This window comes from Corapipo altera, unplaced genomic scaffold (genome assembly GCF_003945725.1).
Source record: "Corapipo altera isolate COAL_440 unplaced genomic scaffold, ASM394572v1 61281, whole genome shotgun sequence".
NCBI lineage: Eukaryota > Metazoa > Chordata > Aves > Passeriformes > Pipridae > Corapipo > Corapipo altera.
Genome location: NW_020884921.1, coordinates 3,247,117 through 3,260,898, shown reverse-complemented (window position 1 = coordinate 3,260,898; position 13,782 = coordinate 3,247,117). Strand labels below are relative to the sequence as shown.

General features: G+C 40.1%; 1 protein-coding gene across 13 annotated transcripts in view; it reads left to right on the top strand.

The window, feature by feature from the left end:
• PAM (peptidylglycine alpha-amidating monooxygenase) overlaps window positions 1–13,782 on the top strand; it is a 121,384-nt gene that overhangs the window by 686 nt on the left and 106,916 nt on the right. The window lies entirely within an intron of this gene.

Below are 13,782 nucleotides of genomic sequence, written 5' to 3'. Positions count from 1 at the left end.
GCCCCGGCGGGCTGCGAGGCTGCGGCGGCTGTGGCGGCGCTGCGGGCGGGGGAGCCCCGGCCCGCCCGGCCTGGCCTCGGGTGCGGCGGAGCGCGGCACCCGAAGGCACCCCCGCTCCTCCCGCCGGGCTTTGTGTCCCGAGCGAGGGACGGACGTTCCCGAGACGCCGGAGCTCGGCGCGCTCCGCTCCCTCCCGCCCAAGTTTCCCGCGGTGCCTTCCCGGGGCGGGTGCCCGCTCGGGGGTCCGGCTGGAGGGCATCCCGGCACTGGGGAGATGGCTGAAGGCAGGGCAGGCAGAGCCCCTCCGGACTTTGTCGCTGTCCCGCTTGCGCTGTCATTCCTTCACCTCCGGCTGTCCGGCCATGGGAAGCGATCAAGTGTTGACATTCTGTTAGTTTCGACTTCAGCTGCTCCGAGTTGCGGTGCTGTGGTTCCCAACAGTCCCTGGGAGTGGCTTTTTTTGTTTGTATATTTATTTTTCAAGCCTTCACTCCTCATTTTTTTCCTTTAAAACTCATTTATTAGGTCTGATGCATTAGTTTCAAAATATATACATTTTATATATCATTCTCTTATAAATTTGATTTGCACACCTTTTTGACCGTACCAGATAAGTATCTGCTTGCCTGAGCGCGGCTCTGCTGTGGGAATTGGTGCGTGAAGGGGTGCGTCCCAAAGCCCCTTTGGAGCGGTGAAGCCACGGTTGGTTCTTGGATTGACTCGAGGAACACAAACACGGGGGTGCGGCACTGACACGTTGGTGGCTTTTACCATAGGCTGTTTTCAGGCTGCCTGCTGTAGGCTTGCAGATAAGTGTTCTTACAGTTCGGAGTAGAAAAAAAAAAAGAGGAATCAGTGGCATTAATCAGAATTTTTAAGCTACTTATTAATGGAAGAGTGTTTGGTGTGGAAATGGAAGTCTTCTTACAATATGACAGGCATTTTTAATATCTCAAGTCTCTTGATGATATATCACTTGATATGAATAAGGCCTTTTGTTTCCTTTTTTGATTTGGGGTACTCTTCCTCTGTCTTTACAGGTGTTTCCACATTAAAAACATGAGTAGTGTACTCTGACTTCCAGAAAATCACAGTTTAATCTCACAATTTTAACTGAACCTAATTTTTTAAATTACTTACGTGTTAGACTCCTGTTTATATTTCTGTTTTTTTGCTGCAGATCTGAAATCCCTAGTGTGTCTTGTACTGTAGATCTGAAATCAGGAGCTAGTTTTTAGGAATAACTTTTCTGGAAGACTAATGTATGTTTGTCAACTAGTGCATGCAGAAAAAATGGAAAGGGGATTCAATTTAATCCTTACGTACTTAGCTAGTTTGTTTGATACGGTGATCCCCACCACTGCTACAGATGAAAATGGCAGATGTAGGAGGTAAGAGCCAGCAAGTAGCCAAAAGCAGATGCAGAACACACAGCCCTTCCCTTGACAAATGGAGGCAGAGGCTTGCACAGGTGTGTGTGCAGGCAAGCTCCAAGTAATCTCAGATATTTGATCCAAAATCCAAACCCACCATTTTATTGCTTTATCTGCTTCCTTGTCAAATGAGAGAACTTCAGGGCTGCCGAGTGTCACATAAACCAAGATACGATTGAATCTGTTGTTGTGGAAGTTATTTCCCTGCATGTGGCTGATACCACAAAATGTTCAGTTAGAGAGGATGTTTCTTCTTGATTCCTTACATGGGAATACAAGGGAACTGTGGTGTCAAATGCATGCATATTGAAAACAAATTTATTCTTAGCATATTGCTTCCATTTTACGTGTCATGGCTCAAAGGGAGCAAAGACATTGGGATTCGTTCTGAAGTTCTCATTTTACAGATTGACAAAAGTATCCATGTTACATAATCCAAAACAATGGTGTGTACAATGAAATGAAGATTATTTAAAGGAATTTTATTACTTGCCAGGTTTCCATTTAGCACTTAATTAGGTCTGCTATTGCTTGTCATATTCGAGATGAATATATCTGCTGGGATGCTCATAATACTATTATCCAAACTCACAGCTGTTAGTACAAACAAAGATTTGAAAAGTATCACAAACGAAGCCAAACAAGTTAGTTTATGCTTTAAAACAATTTATAACGGTTAGGATTAAATACTTCACGGAGTAGGTTATCCATGTCTGCCATATTCTGTGAGGTACCAGTCAGGTATACCATATTAGTTATCTTGTGTTTTGAGAACAATATCTGGTGCTAGCTGATGTGAGCAAACTGTTGCCAGAATGGTTTACCAATCTGGGCTAGAATGACAGTCTGTATAGTCAAAGTATTGTGAATAATTTTTAAAAAGATCTCTACTTAAAGCATCGCAGCTCATCTAATGTTAAAGTGGCAGAAAGAAACATTGGATGTTCTCTAACTAGTGACCTCAGTTCTGTTTTCATCATGCTACGTGATCAATCTTTGGATCTATCAAATAAATAGAGTATGTTTTTTCAAGGCACAACTAAGTATTTTCTGACTTCATAAAACTAGTTTGGAAGGAGGTGGAACCATTGAGACATGCAATATTTGTAGGTTAGTGCATGATAGCTTGCTTTCATCTCTTCTTGATACTGCTCTTTTTTGTCCTTTTTTCCTCTCCATTTTTCTCCTTCTCTCCCTTCTCTCTTTTTAATCTCTCTCCTCCTATTCTTTTTTCTCTTCTTCCCTTTCTCCTTTTCTCTCTTTTCTTCCCCCTTTTTTTCACCTCTCCTCCCCACTTTTTCCCCTTCCCCCTTCTTTTTCTCCCCCTCTCCTTTTCTTTTTCCTCGTTTGTAAGGCAGTCAGAACATATAAAACTGAAATGTGTAGGTTTGCTGAAAGACAGGGAGGATTTACAACATACTCCTTAATGAATAACCCCCTTCATTTCTCTCTGATAAGTGAAGGACTCTTTTTAATGTCCTGTCAATCTTACCTGTACTCAAATTCAGTTTCTTCCAATTGGCCAAGACAAGAAGGACAGGGTATTATTTATATATTGCTCAAGGGTGTTGAATCAACTAAAACCATTTTGAAATAATGATTCAACATCTTCCTGCAGAAAGATGAAAAAGCTTTTCTTGAAAAATATTTTAATTCAATATATCCTAATTTCTATAGGTTACTTTATAATTTGTGTCTAAAAATATTTCAGTGAGATTTTGTAAATTTGCTATTAAAAGTATGTGGGAATGAAAGTGTGGAGGGCTTTGTATGTTAAGATAATGTTAAAATTCTGGAAGCATAAAATAAAATCAAGTAACATTTTGAGGTATAATTTGGGACCGTGTGAGCAAAGAACAAGTACTGACAAAAGCAGTGTAGTATGAATGGGAAGCAAAGTTCACGGTTAGTGCTGTTTTCTGAAACTTACTGTTTTTCAGGTATGCATCTAAAATATTTGGGTTTATTGTTGTTGAGAGACATAAGTTGCAGAGACTCTTTCTTTGTGAGAATGTGAATGGAATTTAACAGTAGCCTCTGAAAGGATACATGTAGATTGTGTGTGAAGAGATGCCAAAAGAGAGCAAGCATTTCTGATTTATTTAGTAGGCTGAGGTCAGGCAGCTTGTTTCTAAGGAAGACACCAGTCTTTAGTTGGAAGAACTCTGTTGTAACAGCACTTCAAGCCCTGTGAGCACTTAACCATGCTTTTTACATCAAGGGATTTTCTTGCTTTCCCTCCGCCCTTCAACATATTGTTGTTATTGAAAATACTCAGTGAAACCAACTGTTTTATGCATTTTGCTGAAACTGAAAGGCAATAAATGATAACCTAGGCTGTTCCTGCTGCAGTGATGAAGTTTTTAAGATCTGTGCAACAGATGTCACTTGGCAAATGCTCTGGTTTAAGATACCAAGGTTCTGCAACAGCCAAACCGGATGTGTAACCAGATGAGTTTAAAATGCAGCTGCTCTCAATGAATCATTGAATAGACGGAAACATGACTTCTGTTTTGAACAAAATAATTTTCATTAACTTGTATTTATAATCTCTAGATTTCTTTCATTCTTTCATACTCATGCTTTTGCATCCTGCATTTATGAGGACCAGAACAGATGGATCTCATCAGTCTGATTACTTGCAGTGACAAGGGGAGAAAGGGTTGCTGGCTATCCAGTTCTCACCATGTCTTTTGGGTTATTCTTGACTGGTAATGATGTTTCATGGTCTTTGCTGCATTTATCTTCCATTTTGACAAAGAATGATGAAGGTGATGTTGAATCATATCGTGTTTGCTGATTCATGTGTGTGGTACAATCTCATGCTCCACCACTGCCTGGCAGTTCCATTCTGTTACCAATATTCTTTCTTGGATTTTATGACTCCAGATGATCTCCTTAGTACTGTTCTAGTGTTTTAATCCATGCTGCTGTACATCCATGGTCCTGGTGTACTGATACAATATTTACTGTATAAATCTCTGCAGAAGAAGGGTATCTCAAAAGTTTGTCTGTTGTAAAATCATTTATCTCTATCATAGTCCCCAGTGTGTAGGGTTAATCAAGGCTTACATTAGTTAACAAAAAAAGAAGTTTGCTTCTTACACTAGCATTGGATGTTGCAAGTGGCCTACTTGTTTTCAGAATCTCCTGTCTTCATACTTGTACAAAAAAGAGATTATTAGTCTTCCATACTTGGGAACAAAAAGGGATGATGAGGAAATATTTACACAGAACTTAAGGTCTAGGAAACCTTTCTTTTTGTTTGGGTTTTTTTTTATTATTGTTTTTTTAGGCACAGGGCTAGATTAACCCTAGAGGACCACTATAAAACTACAGAAGATTTGTTTTGCTTTTATCCCTTCCACTCGCATATACATATTTTTTTTATTATCTGTATGTTTGCTTTCTGTTGCAGGCCTGTAAGTAATGTCCTTCAATCCATATGATAAAGTAATTACTCATCTTAAAAATTATGATCCACAACATAAACCTTCTGACTTGTTTCAAAAATGGCAGTCTAATTTCCAACCTAAATTATTCACAGCCTTCATAGACTCATTTTTTCTTGTTTAGTATCAGTCAGTAGCTTAATTCATGGTTCTTTTCCTGTATATACTTCTACTGATTTGAAGAGAACTGTCATGTTTAATTTTAGACTTACGTTATTGGGCTGAACAGTCCAGGTTGTCTTTCTTTCATTACATACTGGGAAAATTAGGAGCTTGTTGGGTTCACCTTGGAGAAGAGAAGGCTGAGTGCGACCCCATTGCAGACTACAGCTTCCTCAAGGAAGGCAGTGGAGGGGATGGTGCTGATCTCCTCTCTCTGGGAACCAGTGATAGGACATGGGGAAGGGGAGTGAAGCTGCATCAGGGGAAGTTCAGATATGCAAATACTAAGGCTATATTTATGAAACACAGTTATTGAAATTATCAATTAACTCTTTTTTCAATGCTATTTGCAGTAGTCTTAGTTTAACAATTCATACTGAGGTTTGGTTTTTTTTTTTCACATCTTCTAATCCAGTTTCCTCATGTTTAATAATCTCCCGTGTTATACTATGGATGAAAAAATACTGAATTCTCCCCACCCCTGACCAGCTTTATTGCATTCTCTTCTGTCTGTTTCATCAAGGAAAGATGGTATAATTTGCCAAGATAATGTAAGTAAATTCATATTTCATTTATTCTACCACTCTGTTTTTCATTTCTCTCTATTTCTCATTATTCTTTACTTCAAAATCTATTCCATTTCCCTTTGTCTTTGGTTCAGTTTTATTAAACCACCTCCAGTGAAACAAATTAATTAATTCACCGGTACATAGATGTTAAGTAGCAGTAGGACCAAGGTACATTTCTAAACTACAGGATGATGGTCAGCCTTGTACACTTAGAAGGCTGATGCTTCCCACAGTAAGTTTCTGAGGTCTACAGCCTATAACATTGACAAGTTATTCAATATTGGTGGTGAAGGCTTCCGTATCAAGGTTGAGATGTTGCTTTACTGTGAAGAGAATAAGAGGACTGCAAGTTGAGATCAGAAAAGAGCGTAAGGACAAGTAGCTGAACTGGTGTGGAGAGGAGTGGAGTTGAAGGTCAGTCTGCTGAAGCAAGCAAGTGTGCAGAGAAATGTGGTGTCTGTGGATGCTGTTGGGACCATGACCTGGTAGGGATGTGCAACCAGGAGAGGGAGAAATTCTGTGAACTCTTGGGGATGGGCTCACAAGGAGGAAAACTGGAATAGGAAAAGGGCTTATATGAACTACTGACTAAAAAAAAACTGAAGTGAAAGACTGTGACACTGAAGATCAGGCTAATGTGAAGAGAGGTAAAAGAGAGAAGGAGACAGGAAAGACAAGAGTGAAATGGGTCAAACAACTAACCTGCGTTGCAATAAATTTCTTAGTTCTGATGTCTTTAACGGATGTTGAAAGGATTACATTAAAAATTATTGAGAATAGTTGCATGCTTTTTTCTACGAGGTTCATTAACGTGCATTCATAATCCAGCATAGTTGTGCTTACCTTCTTCATCCTCATCTTTCCAGGAAGCCATAGCTTTTTCTTTAACAAGCAGATACAGAATCGTTTATGAATCTTTGCTGTACCCCTTCCCAGTTGAGTTAACTCTGTGTGAAACTGCACCTTTACACCTGTTCATGTACTGAAGGTGGTTATAGTCTGTGTTTTATCAATAACAACAACAGTGCTTATTGCTTGGGGACTCTTCTGGAGTGGCAGTGATTGTTTTGCTTTACAAGTCAACTTCCTTTAATAGAGTTCTTCTGAACCTTGTTCATCTGCCCTAAAGCAGGAGTGAAGAAAAGAAACTTGAAAACTGATCAAGTCAGCCTTGCCTGCTTAGAGCAGTCCATTAAAGAGGGGGTGAAAAAAAAGCTATTGTTCATTTTAAATCTCTGCTATATTGCAGACTTCTGTGCTATATTCTTTAGTTTTCCATGGATTATTTGTATTCAGAGTGGTTAAATTCAGTTGATTTTAATTCCTTTTGCAAGCATGTTTTACCCTGACCTCAAATTAAGGAGCCAGATTTTATGGTACTAAGAATCCCAATCTCATTATGGAACAGATTAAGGATTTATGGTGGATTTTAAAGCATCCTTTTTATCCTGACTTAAAATACTTTTTACTTTCTACTTGTTTACTGAAGTTTTTATTGAAGAAGTGTTAATGTGTTTTGATCACAATTTTGAGTACATTAATTTAGAGTAGTCCTTTCAGAAGAACTTTCTGTGGTACCTAATTTGAGAGAACCTAGCTATTCTTATAAAAGCTATTCCTATATAACAAAGCTTTTGTTACATATGACACTTATGAGATTTTAATTGCTGCAAATCTATTTTCCATCTAGTCGCCTCCCAGCCTGTACCAGTGCATGGGATTGCCTCTTCCAGATGCAGAACTTTGTACTTCCCTTGGCTGAACTGTTGAGGTCCCTCTGGATGGCAGCATGACCCTCTGGTGTATTGGACACTCCTACTTTGGTGTCATCTGCAAACTTTCTGAGAATGGACTCTGCCCTGCCATCCAGGTCATTGATGAAGGTGTTGATCAGGACTGGAGCCAGTGTGGACTCCTGGGATACACCTTTAGTATCTGACCTCCAGTTGAAGTTGTGCCACTGATCAGTACAGCTCTTTGAGCCTGGAAGGTCAGCCAGTCCACCTAACTTTTTCTAGACTGTATTTCATCAGTTTATCTGTGAGAATGTTATGAGTGACTGTGTAAAATGCACATGTTGGGTGATTAAGTCTGTTTAGTTAAAATAATCATTCTCAAAAACGGTGTGTTAAATGGCTCTTGTGGAGATTCATAGGGAAGGAGAAAGCTTAGTTTATCTGTGGGTTCAGAGTCTACCTGCTGCAATGTGGTAAAGGTCCAACTCTAGAAATGGTTTGAGGTTCTTTTTGCTGACAGCTTTGCAGGCCTGAAAATGTCTTTCTTTATGATGTGATCTCAAAAGCTAAAGTGGGCTCAAGTTATTATTTAATAACACGAGGTAAGATGTAGTGTTTTATGTGAAATTACCTTATAATTCCCATGAGAAATTGCCCTTATAATTTACTCAGACAGGACAATTATCCTTCATATCTTCCCTAGGTCACAAGTTTCACAGCTCGGTAGTGGCAGTGAGTTATTGTGGTCTTTCTTTTGTGGAATGGAATGGATCTTCATAACTGTCATGCCAAAGATGTTTTAACATTGCAGTTTGCATGAAAGAAAGAGAGTTACTCTTACTGATGAGAGCAATCTGTATTTCTCTGTAAGATGTCAGTAGCACATAGCAAGGGCAAGATAAAGCAATCCCTGCAAGGGTCATTAAAGCATGGTGATCTTCTCCCACGCACCTGTTTTCAAGACTCCCTTTCCTGTTGTCCTTGGATGTTGACCAGCACTAACTGTGGCCTTTTAGTTCTCACTTGAGTGTCCATCGTGCCCAGAAGTGTGCTGGGCAAGTGTGACTTGGAGCATCACTGTCACCTGAGGGTCACTGCAGGTTAGTGTTCCTGGGAGAGTGCGCTCATCTGCTTTCTGCTGAATGGATGGAAAGCATAACTTTTTACAAAATATATGTTGCAGAACATATTAAGGAGTGTTGGCTGTGTCCTGAAATCAAGAATGTAGTTTCCAGCACCTGGGCAAGTATCTTGGCAGGGATCACTGTAAACAGGATTGTCCTTCCAGTACCAGGGTACACACCTCTTTTCAGTTTCAGTCAGGAACCTGATGCATGTTGCTGTTATGGTAGTAGCCGAACAATAGTTTGTAAGTGCTGTAACCTTGGACTCACACCCTGCTATTCAGATTTACTATGCTCATGCCAGCACCGTTGGCCAATTCCATCAAAGGGCAGGTGGGTAGAAGAATTCACAATTGTTTTTTGGTAAGGCATTAGTACGCTCTGCTAAACTGGCTCCACAAGGTTGATGGGGATATATGATAAACTCATGTTACCTGGTTTTCACCAGCCCACAACTGCACCGTTTCTCCTGGAAATGACAACCATTATTTGATTTAACATAAGTGTGAATACCTAACCATTTGCTTAAAAAGTGAAGACCTTTCTTAGTGACCTTCTGGCTGGAAGTGGAAGTAGGCAATACAGTCAGGTAGTTGTACATGTATCTGCCATCACCAGTATTTATTGCAAACCCTGGCCCTTTGGAAGAGGTCCAGTGTAATGTCTGTCAAGTGTGGCCTGCGACCACTCAGTGCTCCATCTTTCCCCAGGGCTGTTGCAGCAGATTTCTTGCTTTCTATTCTTAAAAGACATTTTGAATGGTCTCTCTGGAGCAAGGAACGTCTGTTATTTTGTCCCCATTCATAGGTAGCAACTATCAATGACTTGACTTCTTATGAGCCCACTCAGCTGACACGTCCTTGTTGGGGGTTATTGTAGAAATACATACCTTAGTTAACTGATCAGTAACAGCATTCTATTCCTGCACTGCCTCACCATGATGTGCTGTGTAGGCATCTGTATGTCTCAGCCACAGAAAGCAATGGTTTTGCACACTGAATCCTACCATTAAAGAGGTTCACCATGTATTATCCAATCATCTGCTTGTCATTTACTAGCCCATACTGTGAGATCTTCATGTACTGCCAAGGACTCAGCAAAAAGACTTCAGAAGCTGGTGGTTCTTCCAGCACCATAGCTGCAGCCATTAATTGGACATATTGCCTGCTACCCCCTTCCCTTGACAGGTTAGGAAGGTTTGCCCAGCCATTTCAAAGGATGTTGCTTTCCATTGCAGTTTTTCTTCCAGGTATCTTGATGTCCTATCAGTGAAGTATCCATTCTTCTCTTGGGTTAATTGCTCATGTGGTGGGACCTGCTGTGCCCAAGGTGGAGGCCCACTGTGATTACCCAGGACAATTTGTGCTATTTTCTCTTCTAAGGCACTTACATTGGTTAGACTGGGAGATATAAGTGTAGAGATGTACTATTTCCACTTGACAGTGCTGGTCTGTTGCACCTTTCTGGTTTACTGACTGGAATCATTTCACAGTACCTGCTGTCAATCTGGTAGCTGTGCTGTCAGTTTACCTTGGCCTCCTGGATGATTCTTTCTGTTTGGTGAGGGCTGAATAAGCAGCCCAAAGCTGTTGTAGTTTTGTGATGGTGAGAGCAAACTGAAACCAAAAGCTTAGTAGTATGTGCCACTGTATTGGGTCTTGCTGAGCTGGACTTCATTTCCCCACAGTAGCCCTCCCAGTGCTGTGCTTTGCATTAATAGTTAGAAGGGTGTCGAAAACACACCAGTGTTTTGGCTACAGCTGAGCACAGCATCAGCACTGTAACATTCCTTCTTCAGCTGAGGGCAAGATCCTGGGAGGGGACACAACTAGGCCAGCTGACCCAAACTGACCAAAGGGATATTCCATACTGTATGACATCAGCTCAGATATAAAAGCTGAGGCAAGGATCAGGAAGGCAGACATTCATTGTCTAATGGCTGCCTGCTGAGGAATTGTTACATGTGCCGAAGCCCTATATCTCAGGAGTGGCCGGACATTGCTGCTCATGGGAAGTAGAGAATAAACCTTGTTATCTTTCACTTTGCTTTTGCATGTGCAAGCTTTTGCCTGGCTTCTGCTTTAATAAAGTGCCTTATCCCAACCCACAAGTTGTTTTTCCACCTTACTCTCTCCCCTGTCTGGCTGGGAAGGGGAGTGATAGAACAGCTGGTTGGGTGTCTGGTGTCCAGCCAAGGTCAACCTACCACAACCACCCATCTTCATGCTGCCAGAGACTCCAATAAGCCACTTGGTTGTCAGATACCAGGGTTTCAAGCTCAAAATTCTTGTTGGCTCATTCAAAGGCAATTCTATTCTTCTGGAAAGAACTGACCTTTTTTATTATTATATTATATAATGATCACATCTGGGCCAAAGATGGTATAAATTGCCTGTGAAACCCTCAAAGACCAATAATTTTCTGTGTTTCTACTTTGTAGTTCTACCTTATAAAGTACGGTTTGTTCAGCTGATTTGGGCATCATTCTGTGAAGTCCCTGCCAGATTATCCTTTCACATTTTACTTCTGTGGCAGTTCTCTGAATTTTCTTGCGGTTAGTTTCCCAGCCATGATTTTGCATTGCCCCAGTGACATTACTTAGTGCTTTTTCTACTTCTAATGGGACCAGCAGTGCGGATAACATCATCCACATAGCTGAGTGATTTACAGTGCGGGGAAGTATTGAAGTCTTCCAAGCACTGGGCTTCCAGCCCATGGCAAACTAAGGGTCTATTTGTGGATACCTTCGGGGCAGTACTGTGAGAGTGGATTGCTGAATCCAGTGTGACTGTGCGGATTGCTGCTGTGGTTTATTAGCAGCTGGAATGCCAGAGAAAGCTTTCATTGGATCCCATGCGAGATCAGGCATTGGAACGGCCTACCCAGAGAGGTGGTGGATTCACCATCCCTGGAGGTTTTTAAGAAGAGATTGGACGTGGCCCTTAGTGCCATGATATAGTAATTGGAGTTGGATCAGGGGTTGGACTTGATGATCTTGGAGGTCTTTTCCAACCCAATCTATTCTATGATACCTCTTCAGATACAGCTTGCTGGGTCAAAATGATAACAATGGGCACTGCATCTCTGTGTAAGGCAGTGAGAACCAGCCGTCATTCTCTGGGAGCTGTCAGGCATTTTCACTGTCCAGATGGGGCTGCTGAATGACTTTCTAAATGACTCCAGCCTCTGATAGTTGTAGTGATCTGGATGATCCCTGTGTGGCTTCTGAGCAGCCTGTACCTTTTGAAGACAACCCATTTTGAGGGAGACTCCAAATTAGCAGGAATTGTAAACAATTTTCCTACAGTGATAATATGAACCCTAGAAGAGTATTTGACTCCTCTTATCTTGAAAGCTTTTTCTAAAAACATTTAGTAAAACTAAAAACATTTCTTTTTGTGTAGCTGTTTTCTATTGCAGAGGATATATCTATGGAGTGTACACAATATATCTGCATCTGACAAGCAGATAATACCCACTGTTATGTAGCACAGATTGGTGTGGGGCACACTGGCAGATTGTCTTGCAGCAGTGACCTGTACTGAAAAGTTTGACAGTGGCTTTTTAACTCCCACGGGATATCGAGTGCACATTGCTTCTTTTTAACTGCTTTCATCTGATGTGATCCATTTAATCTTCAGAAGAAATTAAATTGAACAAAGTAAAAAGCTACCAAATCTTCTTTTTTGCTTGTGACAAAGAATAAATATTTTCATACCTGCCTTTAGACATGCTTTACTGTTTTTATGTGGTCTTCAAAATTCATTTCCGATTTGGAGGTTGATCTTTTAACAGTACTTTGTGTTGTGTGATACTTGGCCTTTTATTCCTAAGGATGTGTGAGGGTGATAATGTATTATCTATCTGTTATCTGTATTACCAGATATCTGCTATCTATATTACCAGAATTATCTGTTAGCTATATTACCAGATTGATTTGTATGCTTTTGTTGCTGTCATGATACATATGAATGGAAATTATGGACTTGTGTAGTGAACTGTTGATCAGTTCAGTCCTTTGCTTGCCTTAACTGACTTTTGAATCTAATCAGACTGGAAATAAAATTGCATACTTTAGGATTTTTTTCCATTTTATATTTTTTGATAGTCTTCAAAGCTAACAATGTGTTAGAGAATTGGGAATGTTTTTTTGTCTACTTACAAAAGTCATATCAACTTGTTGGATTATACTTTTACTGTTGTGATAACTTTGAGTCTTGTGTGTGCATTGTAGTAACTACTTGTTTTGATATTGTTGTGTTTCTTTACCATCCTTCTTCCTGCTGGAAAAGGTATTTCATGGTTAGCTAATGTAGCAAGAAGTTGTCTGTTCAGTTGATTACTTGTGACTATTTTTTGCAGTAGCTACTGGATCAGAAATTAATTGTAAGCATGAAACAATCAGTTTTAGAAATTTTGCTTTGAACTGACGTAGCTTCTCTTAAATGCGTGTGCTTAGTCTCAGACTACTGCTTGATCATAGGGGAGGATCTTTGATCTGTGGAAATGTTTGCTTTGTTGGTCTTCCCAAAGCTATACTCTGACTTTTACTGAGATTTGTCCTTATCCTGTTCTTGCTGCTTGCGAGTAAATACTTAGCTTCTAGCAGCAGTTCTATCACTTTTTATATAATAAAGTAGTAAAAAACTTGCTAGTATTCTCAGTGGATTTGTTATATGAATGTTTTATTCCATTTTACAACCTTGAGCTTCAGGAAAATGACTAAAGCATTAACTTTTTTTGTTACTTCCATTTAAGAGTCTCAATATAAATACATATTTCTATGTAACTAATCTTTGGCTTTACTGGTTATAGCCTCATACTTTAAAAAAAGGTTTCATTGTGCTGCTGTCAGTATAAAACTTTTGAGCTGTACAATACTTGGAGATGAGCCCATTACTGTAGATTTAGAGTGCTCTGTAGTTGGGAGGTCTGGTGGCAAGTTACGAGCAGGTATTTCATCAAGATTGTGTGAACTTTAAGTTAATGTGATTTAAATGAGTATCAGGGCTTTAAATGAAGCATGTCCCAAGAGAACTGTGTCACTCAGTCTCTAGGTCCTGTTTAAAAAGTATCTTAGTACAATAGTTAAATCTTCATACTTTACACAGATACTTAGGTTTTTTTGATACTTTTTACTTGTTTCAGAGTAGTTTCTATCACTAGCTGGTTTTGTTGTTGTCATATGTCCTATCTCCTTCACACTCCTTGCTTTAATTTATTTTTCAAATGCTCTTGCCCTAGATCCAGAATTGTGAATAGGTAGGAAATGGATCTAACAGGCCTGGAATATCTTGTCTCTTTAG